The sequence below is a fragment of the Bufo gargarizans genome, chromosome 1, assembly GCF_014858855.1.
Source record: "Bufo gargarizans isolate SCDJY-AF-19 chromosome 1, ASM1485885v1, whole genome shotgun sequence".
Taxonomy (NCBI): Eukaryota; Metazoa; Chordata; class Amphibia; order Anura; family Bufonidae; genus Bufo; species Bufo gargarizans.
In genome coordinates this window covers 413865238-413877338 of record NC_058080.1, presented here as the reverse complement: position 1 = coordinate 413877338, position 12101 = coordinate 413865238, and positions in this window count along the sequence as shown.

Here is a 12101-nt window from a genome sequence, read left to right as displayed (position 1 = left end):
GATAAAGATGCAAGCATATAATCCCAATTTTGTTTAATACAAGAATTGAAAATGATGTTCTCAACAAAATATCAAAAAGTATTTAAGTCTTTGAAGGGGAAATATTACATTTAATGTTACCGTTATAAGATCGTATTGTTTTTCAATTGTACAGATGTAGCAGGGGTAACACTCACACTCAACTCAAATTTCTTAACTCATCGCGTTATCTTGAAACAAAAGCCATTGAAAAGCAATTACTTGATGCATTTAGTTGCATTTAGTTTAGATAACATGTCTCATAAAGCATGAGTGTTAACCCTGCTACATCCGTATGTGTGTGGGGTCTAAGCAATCGGATATTGGCCAGCTGAGCAGAGATGTACCTGTCTAGTGAAGTGACGGTACGGTATGGGGTGTAAAGCTGGCTCGCCTCCCCATGATGCACCCTGGGTAACTCTACATGAACCAGCAAATGCTGGCGGTAATGCAAGGAAAGCTTTTCCTGAGTCCTCACCAACAGGAAACAAACTCTAACCTATAGACTGTGTTTGTGTGAGTGTGTGGGGTATATAGTGTGCAGCAGGAAAATGGATGTGCAATGTGCATGTGAGAGATATTTTTATTCTGTCCATACATACATGCTACACATAGTGATGTGGTGTCAAAACAATACTAAGTGCACCAATTAGTAATATCTACTTAGACCTGATAAAATGTGAAGTTGTATGTATGGTGAAAAAACATTCACACCATAAGTGGCGATTTTAGCAATCACAAATATTTTATAACACTCTATCTGCATATAAAGCAATTGTGCTGACATGCATGTGAAATGTAATCAAATAAATTGCTGTAATGTCAAATTACTTACAGTCATCAGGAGTTCTTCCTCATTGTCGTGAAAATTGCTTCCAACCATCTTTTCAAATCTCCTCAAACTTCCGGTAGTTTTAAAACAGTTGCTAAACTAGGCCATGCCCCTTTTTTGCATGCGCATTAAGCAAATTTTACATTGCGATTATCGCAATGTAAAAAAATTGTGAACGAAGATAGCGAATTCGCCCATATATTCGCAAAATATCGCAAAATCAAATTTTGCTCCTGCCGCTCATCACTAACCCTAATGATAATGATCTAGGTGCACAGGTCCCCCCCAAGCATTCCAACTTAAATCAAGCAACTTTTAGGCTTACTGGCTCTCATTCAGATGAGAGCTGGATTTGAATGTCTCATAGGCCTGCCATTGTAAGGTATGCTGACTGTACCTGTCTTATGGATAGGTTATTGGTTAACACATACCTGGCTTTTGGCATACAGCCTTTGTGTAATTGTCTGTTTATGATATGTTATAGGTAATGACATTGCGCGCGCAATATGCTTATACTACATTACTGATTTTCGCAATCACGAATTAGCAAATTTATGGCAAATATGTGGCCAATTTTTTTTTAAATATCGCAAATTCAAATATTGCCTATGCCGGTCATCAGCAGGAGCGAAGCAGAGGTAGCAGTCTCCCAGGAGCCTGAGGGGCCCAAAGACCCTTATGCCGCATAAGAAGACACAGGCATTATATAAAGTGCGAGTGGGAGAGCTCTGTTATAGATTTTTCACTGGGGCCTAGAATGTTCAAGTTCGTCCTCTGGCTCGAGGTAAGGGGTTAGGTCAAGAATTTGGCATCGGGGGTGCTGTTTTAATTTTTCTCTCAGGCAGCAGGAAGGCTATGTGCTCCCCTGCCTCTTGCCACAAAGCAATGAAGGAAGAGGGGCCCAAGCTGAACTCTTGCACCAGGGCTTATAAGTCTTTAGCTATGCCCCTGGTCATCAGTATCTGATCGGTGGGGGTCCGATACCCGAGACCCCTGCCGATTAGCTTTTAGGGAATGCACCAGCCTTCCTGTGAGCACTGTGGCCTCCTCTCAGCTTAGCAAGTACAGCACCATACATAGTATAGCAGCTGTGCTTGATATTGCGCTCAGCCCCATTCACTTCAATGATGGATTGATGGATTGAACAGTGCTCTGTGAAATATTGAGATGTCTTTTTGTAACCTAACCCTGCTTTACACGTCTCCTCAACTTTATCCCTGACCTGTCTGGTGTGTTCTTTGGTTTTCATGATGCTGTTTGATTACTAATGTTCTCCAACAAGCCTTCACAGAAAAGCAGTAGTTATAATGAGAATAAATTACACACATGTGACTTCTGGATTTTATTTAGGGGGTATCAGAGTACAGGGGGCTGAATACAAATGCATGCCACACTTTTCAGATTTTAATTTATTACAAATTTTGAAAATCGGGTATAATTTTCTATTCATTTCACACATACTTGCTACTTTGTGTTGGTCTATCATACAAAATCCCAATAAAATACTTTTATATTTGTGGGTGTAAGCTGAAAAAAAGTATGAATACTTTTTAAGGCACTGTCCGTATTGCCTACTTAAAAAATGAGTACTAACATCTCTTTACCTTGACTTTGACAAGGTGTTGGTATGTAACAGTGGTCAAACATGCACACTGCTGCTCCATGCATCTCGGTAAGGAACCAGCTGAATGATAATTGTTTGGTAATAGATAGTTTCCAGTACTTTTTACTGGAATATGCCTTTAATATAGCATAATAATGAATAGAATCCTTTATGTTAATGATTTTCTAATCATGGCTACTATTCTGTTTTTGAATATCTGTCTTTCTGAAACCAATTACATTAACTATTACATTATTATTTTCTTGCTTTATTATGTCATATTGTTTTCTTACATGTGAGTAAAGATAACAAAAGAAAAAGTCCATATTTTTCTCTGTAGCCTCTTAAATTTTAGCTGAATCTACAGGTCCTTCTCGAAAAATTAGCATATTGTGATAAAGTTCATTATTTTCTGTAATGTACTGATAAACATTAGACTTTCATATATTTTAGATTCATTACACACCAACTGAAGTAGTTCAAGCCTTTTATTGTTTTAATATTGATGATTTTGGCATACAGCTCATGAAAACCCAAAATTCCTATCTCAAAAAATTAGCATATCATGAAAAGGTTCTCTAAACGAGCTATTAACCTAATCATCCGAATCAACTAATTAACTCTAAACACCTGCAAAAGATTCCTGAGGCTTTTAAAAACTCCCAGCCTGGTTCATTACTCAAAACCGCAATCATGGGTAAGACTGCCGACCTGACTGCTGTCCAGAAGGCCATCATTGACACCCTCAAGCAAGAGGGTAAGACACAGAAAGAAATTTCTGAACGAATAGGCTGTTCCCAGAGTGCTGCATCAAGGCACCTCAGTGGGAAGTCTGTGGGAAGGAAAAAGTGTGGCAGAAAACGCTGCACAACGAGAAGAGGTGACCGGACCCTGAGGAAGATTGTGGAGAAGGACCGATTCCAGACCTTGGGGGACCTGCGGAAGCAGTGGACTGAGTCTGGAGTAGAAACATCCAGAGCCACCGTGTACAGGCGTGTGCAGGAAATGGGCTACAGGTGCCGCATTCCCCAGGTCAAGCCACCAGAAACAGCGGCAGAAGCGCCTGACCTGGGCTACAGAGAAGCAGCACTGGACTGTTGCTCAGTGGTCCAAAGTTCTTTTTTCGGATGAAAGCAAATTTTGCATGTCATTCGGAAATCAAGGTGCCAGAGTCTGGAGGAAGACTGGGAAGAGGGAAATGCCAAAATGCCTGAAGTCCAGTGTCAAGTACCCACAGTCAGTGATGGTGTTGGTCCACTGTGTTTTATCAAGGGCAGGGTCAATGCAGCTAGCTATCAGGAGATTTTGGAGCACTTCATGCTTCCATCTGCTGAAAAGCTTTATGGAGATGAAGATTTCATTTTTCAGCATGACCTGGCACCTGCTCACAGTGCCAAAACCACTGGTAAATGGTTTACTGACCATGGTATTACTGTGCTCAATTGGCCTGCCAACTCTCCTGACCTGAACCCCATAGAGAATCTGTGGGATATTGGGAAGAGAAAGTTGAGAGACGCAAGACCCAACACTCTGGATGAGCTTAAGGCCGCTATCAAAGCATCCTGCGCCTCCATAACACCTCAGCAGTTTCACAGGCTGATTGCCTCCATGCCACACCGCATTGAAGCAGTTATTTCTGCAAAAGGATTCCCGACCAAGTATTGAGTGCATAACTGAACATAATTATTTGAAGGTTGACTTTTTTTGTATTAAAAACACTTTTTTCTTTTATTGGTCGGATGAAATATGCTAATTTTTTGAGATAGGAAATTTGGGTTTTCATGAGCTGTATGCCAAAATCATCAATATTAAAACAATAAAAGGCTTGAACTACTTCAGTTGGTGTGTAATGAATCTAAAATATATGAAAGTCTAATGTTTATCAGTACATTACAGAAAATAATGAACTTTATCACAATATGCTAATTTTTTGAGAAGGACCTGTATATGTTAGGTTCACATAGCTTTTATTTTAATTGTTCAAGACCTTAAATCATAACCAACAGAGGGAACACATTGTGGAATTATGACATTGTGGACAGTTGCATTTATAGTCATTCACACCTTAAGATGGAAAGTAGAGAGCTGATTGTTCTAACTGTGACCTATGATACTTTCCAGACTTTGTAAGTTATGGAATTAATAAGGTTTAGTGGGAAAAAAAAAGATTGCCGGATTTCAAGGTGTCAAGGATGTAGAAAGCCATGGTATTTATTTTAAAAGGGTCTTTTAAATGACATCAAAAGGATTAAGAGGTTTTCCTTCTTTTACAGAGAGTTTAAAGCTGGCATATTATTTTTACAATGCACAATCACACGTCTGTGAGTGCTAAGCTTGGGTTTTAACTCAAAATGTACATTTTGTGGGAAGTGAAACATATACGTTTTAGAAAAAAAAAAGAATGGATGAGGTGTTAGTATATACACTTATACAGTACTTCACAAGGAGAAAATTATCTGCCTTTCCTGTGTTAGCTTTTACCTTGCTATGTATAGGCCAGCATTTTCTATACTGTGCTAAGCCATAAGTCATTATGAACTCCATTTAAAGGCCTGATATCACAATTACATTCAGTTAAATAAATATAGCCATTATGAAGGAAATATAAATAATTACAAAATATTCTTTAAAGTAAAAACAATATATTATTATACCTTATTTACCAGTTCTTCAAGAAATCTGTTCTCATGTTTCCTTTTTATGTGATTCTTAGTTTACAGTAAGATTCCTTTAATTCACCATCAATGATGCCTGATGATCAGGTGCCAGATCAGCACATATGTATTCTAGAATCCGTGCATATTCTAGATTATTAGATGATCATACAAAAGTATACTAGGTATATAATGGCAGGGGATCTCCAAGAATAAAGGTCACAATTACATTCCTGATACAGTCTGCTGTATCTGTTGAGAAAAAAACACTCATGTGATACCTACCACTCCATCTCCTCTTCCTGGGTTCCTAGCTCCCTTCAGCAGTCCTGTCAAATACCATTAACTTCCAGATGGATGGAGTCCCAGGCATCACTATAGTTCATGATTTGTCTCAGTGGTGCCATGCCCCCAAGTGACATGTCAGTGCTGTGTCAAGTGAGTTAGGTTTTTCAATACAAAATTAAAAAAGAAGCAATGCAGAAATAATTCATACAATATGCTGATACATATTTAAAAATATATATTTTTTTAAATAATAAAGCTGCCCATATATTTAAGCGGCAGTGTGTTGATTGTTTCTATATAGCAATTTAAGGTAATAAGGGAATTTTAATTTTCCTGGCATGTTATTAAACATAGTAACATCGTTTGTAAGCCTGAAAAAAAGACATCTGTCCATTCAGTTCAGCTTGTTATCCTGCAAGTTGATCCAGAGGAAGGCAAAAACCCCTGTGAGGTAGAAGCCAATTTTCTCCACTTTAGGGGAAAAATATCCTCCCCGACTCCAATCAGGCAATCAGAATAACTCCCTGGATCAACAGCCCTTCTCCAGAATTATAGTAACTGTAACCTGTAATATTATTGCTAGTTTTGGGCGGGCATCCACGGCCGAACACTAATTTTACTCAAGCATCGCTATGCTTGGCACATCTGGTGTTCGGTCGAATAGTGCATGTGCTCCAGACCGATGCTCAAATTTCCTCCCCGCAAGTTTGTTGGCTGCCAATAAACGTGCAGTTAGCTACTGCCACTCACTGTAATGCCGTAGCCATGTTGGCTACTGGCATTACAGTGATTGGCTGGCCAGAACGCGTCATTGGGTGCTATATAGCATCCAATGACATGTGATCGGCTCAGTCTTAGTCAGGGAGAGCAGAAGGGACAGATAGTGTAGGGAGTGAAATAGGAATATTTTAGTTTTTAAACTTGTTATAGACCCAAAAGCCCTTTTAAGGACTATAGTTGTATCTGGCAGCAATATATATTTTTAGCGCAACCTATGCTAAATAGCTTGCAATTGTTTGGCCGCGGCAGACAGTGACATTATCTGCTCTACATCTCCTGTCTAACGTATCTGCAGCTCAAAAATATCTGACATCCAGTGTACTTTTTTCGTAGATGGTGTCCGCTGCCCTACATCTCCTGTATAACGTTTATTAACGTATCCGAAATATCAGTGACATTAAGTCAAATTTTTTTGCTGGTGGCAGCAACATTACCTGCACTACATCTCTAGTATAAAGTTAGCACATCCAAAATATCTGTGACATTCAGCGTAATTTTTTTTGCCGCTGGTGACAGCGACATTATCTGCGATACATCTCCTGTGTAACGTGTGCGCAGCCTAAAATATCTGTGACATCCAGTGTACTTTTTATGTAGACGGTGTCTGCTTCGGACAGTTACATTACCTGCACTACATCTCCTGTATAACGTTTGCCCATCCTAAATATCAGTGACATTAATTCAGTGTAATTTTTTATTAGGCGGTGGTGATAGCGACATTACTTGTGCTATACCTCCTGTATAACGTTTGTGTGTCCTAAATATCAGGGATATTCATTCAGTGTAATTTTTTATTAGGCGGTGGTGACAGCGACATGACTTGTGCTATATCTGCTTTATAACGTTTTTGCATCCTAAATATCAGTGACATTTATTCAGTGTAATTTTGTTTAAGGCGGTGGTGACAGCGACATTACTTGCGCTATACCTCCTGTTTAACATTTGCGTATACCAAATATCAGGCACATTCATTCAGTGTAATTTTTCATTAGGCGGTGGTGACAGCAACATTACTTGCGCTATACCTCCTGTTTAACGTTTGTGCATCCTAAATATCAGTGACATTTATTCAGTGTCATTTTTTTTTAGGCGGTGGTGACAGCGACATTACTTGTGCTATACCTCCTGTTTAACGTTTGTGCATACTAAATATCAGGCACATTCATTCAGTGAAATTTTTCATTAGGCGGTGGTGACAGCAACATTACTTGCACTATACCTCCTGTTTAACGTGTGTGCATCCTAAAAATATCTGTGACATTCTGTGTACTTGATTTGCGCATACACTTGCAAAACCTGCACTACTGTACGTGTGACATACTTGCAAGCACATATACCATTTAATATGCGCAAGGAAAGCAGTAAGGGACTGGGAAGTGGCCATGATGCTGATGGTGCACACTGAGACTGTGGCACTGGGCGCGGTGAATCTGTGCCTGCTGCCAGAGAACAAGAAACACACTCATCCACAATACCTAGCTTCATGTCCCAGTTTGCAGGGCAGCGCAGGACACCACTCTCAAAGTCACACTTGTGCGACCAGGTGGTCGGTTGGATTGCAGCAGATAATGCTTCCAGTCGGTTAAGCACTACCCTGTCTTCCACAAAGTCCAGCCTCAGTAGCCAACAGTCTGGTCAACAGAATCCTCACCCTGATACTCCTTCCACCCCCCATGGAGAGTCTTGGCAAACAAGTGATCCCACACTCTGATATTCCGAGGAGCTGTTTTCATCTCCATTCCTTAATTTGGGCCTCTCGCCATGCCAGCTTGAAGAGGGACATGAAGAGATGTTGTGCCCTGATTCCCAAACTCTTGAGCATTCACAGTCAGAAAAAGATGACGGTGGGGAACGGCAATTAGTGTTTCACGAGGTGGATGATAATGATGAGACACAGTTGCCAATAAGTCAACCACAATTAGTGTCTCAAGAGGTTCATGATGAGGATGAGACACAATTGTCAATAACTGTGGTTGTTGTTAGGTCAACAAGTCAGGAGGATGACCAGAGTGAGGAAGTGGAAGAGGAGGTGCTGGACGATGAAGTCACTGACCCAACTTAGGAAGGTAGCAAATCGAGTGAGGAATCAACCCAGATGGTGAGCGGCAATAACACTATTATCAGCGTAACCAACCCACTTCTGTGTATACTCAAATGCTCGCTGCTCACAATTAAGGCAGATGCTGTGCATGTTGAAGAGGTGGAAACGGGGGAAGACAGTACACAAGGTGATAGCCAGACCACCCTCAGTTCGTCTTCTTGGCGCAAATTGAATAATGATGAGAAGGAGGAGGAGGAGCAGAAGACGGTTGCCTCCACTGAAGAGGGTAGTACCCATGGAAGTTTTATTCCATCTATTCAGAGTGGATGGGTAGAAGAGGAGGAAGAGGATGAGGGGATTTAGAGTAATCATCCTGATGAGGACAGCGAAGTCTTGTCTGTTGGGACTCTGGCACACATGGCTTACTTTATGTTAGGCTGCCTTTCCCATGATCCTCGCATTTTGGCCAACACCGATTATTGGTTGCTCACCCTTCTCAACCTCCGCTACAAAGAGAAATTCTCATCTCTCATTTCTTGGAAAAATTGCTCCAAAAATTTCCAGCTGACAGCTCTGGCTGCAGAGTACGCAGTTAATTGGCCAACCGTGTAGGTGAGATGAGGGGAACACACAGCAGTTCCAACAGAGGCAGGGCAACACTCTCCAAGGCCTGGGATAGTTTTATGACACCCCGCCAGCACTCTCAACCTGATGCATGTCCTACAGTCACAAGTTAAACTTATATACAGGTTGTATCGGAGTGCCTGTTCCTTGCAATTTTTGGTAGCACTTTTATCTTCGGTTTGGTGCGTATTATTGTCATCAATTTCTAACCTTTTCCTGAGAACCAGACACCCTCCCCTCTTCAGAGCAGGGGATGCCTGGTTTAATGCTCGGGTTCTCCCATTGACTGCCATTGTGCTTGGGTGCTCGGTAGAGCACCTGAGGTATTCTACTTTGGTGCTCGACCATCAATAAATATTACACTCCATAAATACATTCAGACCCCTCTGGAACTTTTTTAGTGAACTCACCATCACCACCTCTTCATGCAGAGAATTCCATCATTTGACTGCTCTTACCATAAAGAGTCCTCTTCTATGTTTGCAGAGGCGTTGCTAGGGTCTCAAAAGATCAGGGGCCCAAGCACCAAAGCATATGGCCCAATTTTCTACGTTGAACAACCGAATCCCCCCCACCCCAGCAAACAATAGCACTGAAGACATTTTACTGTACTTGCTATACAGCAGCACATACAGATGTAGCAGGGTTAGCACTCAAGCTCTTAACTCAAATTTCTCAACTCATCGCGTTATCGTGAGACAAAAGCCATTGAAAAGCAATTGAAGGTGTTCGCTTAATGCATTTAGTTTAAATAACACGTCTCATAAAGCATGAGTGTTAACTCTACTACATCCGTACCTGCCACATCCAGGGCCTCCCAGGTGACGTCTCCTCTGATGTAGATCTTCTCTGTCATCATCTTCTTCATTCGGTCTGGACACTTCTCTCAGCCGCCTCGTCTCTGCAGAGTGTGACGCACAGACATCTTAGATTTCTTACTTTTCTGTACCCCCAAATACTATCCTGAAGAAAAATGAGTGCCCCCCATAGTAACAGTAATCCCGTATAGTCCCACCAATAGTATTTTCCTTCTAGAATGCTCTCATTAGTAATACTGCCCCCTACTGGACCCAACAGTGATCACGCTCCCCAAGAGTTCCTCCAATAGCAGAAGAGCCCTCCAGTATTAATAATACCCTCACAGAGCCTCTAGTAGAAATACGGCCCCCTATTATTCCCCCAGTGGTAATAAAGCTCTCTACAGACCCCCCAGTAGCAATAAGGCCCCCATAGTGCTCTTAGTAGAAATAATGCAGATCCCTCCTATAGAGCCCTCCAGTAGTAATAAGAACACCTAAGGTCTCCTGAATTTAAAATGCCACTACAGGGCCCCCAGTATTTATACTGCCCCCTACTGTTATAATGCTCTCCTTGAAGCGCCATAAGTATTTATAATGCTGCCTGCAGTGCCCCCTGTAGTTATAACACCCCCTACTGTTTTAATACTTGCCTTGAAGCACCCCCAATATGTATAATGCCGCCTGCAGTGCCCCCTGCAGTTATATTCCTCCGTTTAGTGTCCTCAGAAATTATAATTCCTCAGCACCTCTGCCATACAGCCCCATGTAAATAACACTTTTTCCCTCCCTCCACCATAGAGTCCCATATAAATGCCATCACACCATCTCTCCAGCCCCCTCCAATATACAGTCCCATGTAAATAACATCCCTCTCTATCTACAGCCCCCTCCAAAATACATTCCTATTTAAATAACATCACACCATCTCTCCTGCCCTTTCCAACATACAGTCCCATGTAAATAACATCACCCCCTCCCCAGCCGCCTTCAACATACAGTCCCATGTAAATAACATCACCTCCTCAATATTCAGTCCCATATAAATAACATCACTCCCTCTCCCAGACACCTTCAACATACAGTCCCATGTAAATAAAATCGCCCCTCCCCAGCTACCTCCAACATGCAGTCTCATGTAAATAACATTACCCCTTAACATTCAATCCCATATAAATAATATCACTCCCTCCCACAGCTGCTTTCAACGTGCAGTCCCATATAAATAACATTACCCCTCAACATACAGTCCCATGTAAATAACATCACCCTACCCCAGCCCCTTCCAAATTTCAGTCCCATGTAATTAGCATGACTCCACCTCACTGTCCCATGTAAATAACTTCCCTCCCTTCAGCCCTAACATACAGTTCCAGTTAACTACAACTCCCAACATTGCTCTGCCTCTCACACTGAGTAATCTTCACTTACCTCTCCTCATGTACTAGCAGATCTCACCTTAGCCTCTTCCCAGTGATTCTCTTCACTGCTGAGCTGTCCTCTCCTGCCCTGGTCACATGATGGTTACATCATCCCAGGTCCTTTTCAGCTACTGCATTTAGAACTGCTCACATGACCTGTGAGGTCATCACAGGTCCTTCAGTTCTTGCAGTGCATTAGATTCAATTGTATTGCCGCCCTGAGGCTGGCAGGACATTTGGGGCTGGGACAAAACATTGACCTAGCAATGCTCCTGTATGTTTTTATACAAACATTCTTTCCTCCAGACACAGGGAATGTCCCCTCGTCACAGTCCTGGGGATAAATAGATTATGGGAGAGATCTTTGTACTGACCTCTGATATATTTACCGTGCTTCTTCCCCCTATAAGACGCACCGGCCCATAAGACGCACCTAGGTTTTTGAGGAGGAAAATTAGAATTGTTTTTTTTTTTTTTACCAAAAGGTGTGCTTTTGGTGGGTTTTGAACTAATGGCGGTCTGTGCATGACACTACTATGGGGGATCTGTGGATGGCACTGTTATGGGGGGATCTGTGGATGGCACTGTTATGGGGAATCTGTGGATGGCACTGTTATGGGGGGATCTGTGGTAGGCACTGTTATGGGGGATCTGAGGGGGGCACTGTTATGGGGGGTGATCTGTGGATGGCACTGTTATGGAGGGGGATCTGAGGATGGCACTGTTATGGGGGGTGGATCTGTGGATAGCACTGCTATATATGTGTCACCCACAGATATCCCACCCCATAACAGTGCCATCCACATATCCCCCACCCCATAATAGTGGCATCCACAGATGCCCTAATATACCTGATCTAAACCTGTGGAAGGGGGAGGGAGGAGGGGCCGGTGGCATGCAAATGCGGCGGGGCCGGTGCGGTCACTGTACTCCGGCCCCGCTGCTCACTCACTGCTTTATTGACTAAACCTTTTATATTAATAACCTTCATTTAAGTTCCGATCCCCAGCCCCATCTGTACTACTTAATAAATGTCCTGTAGC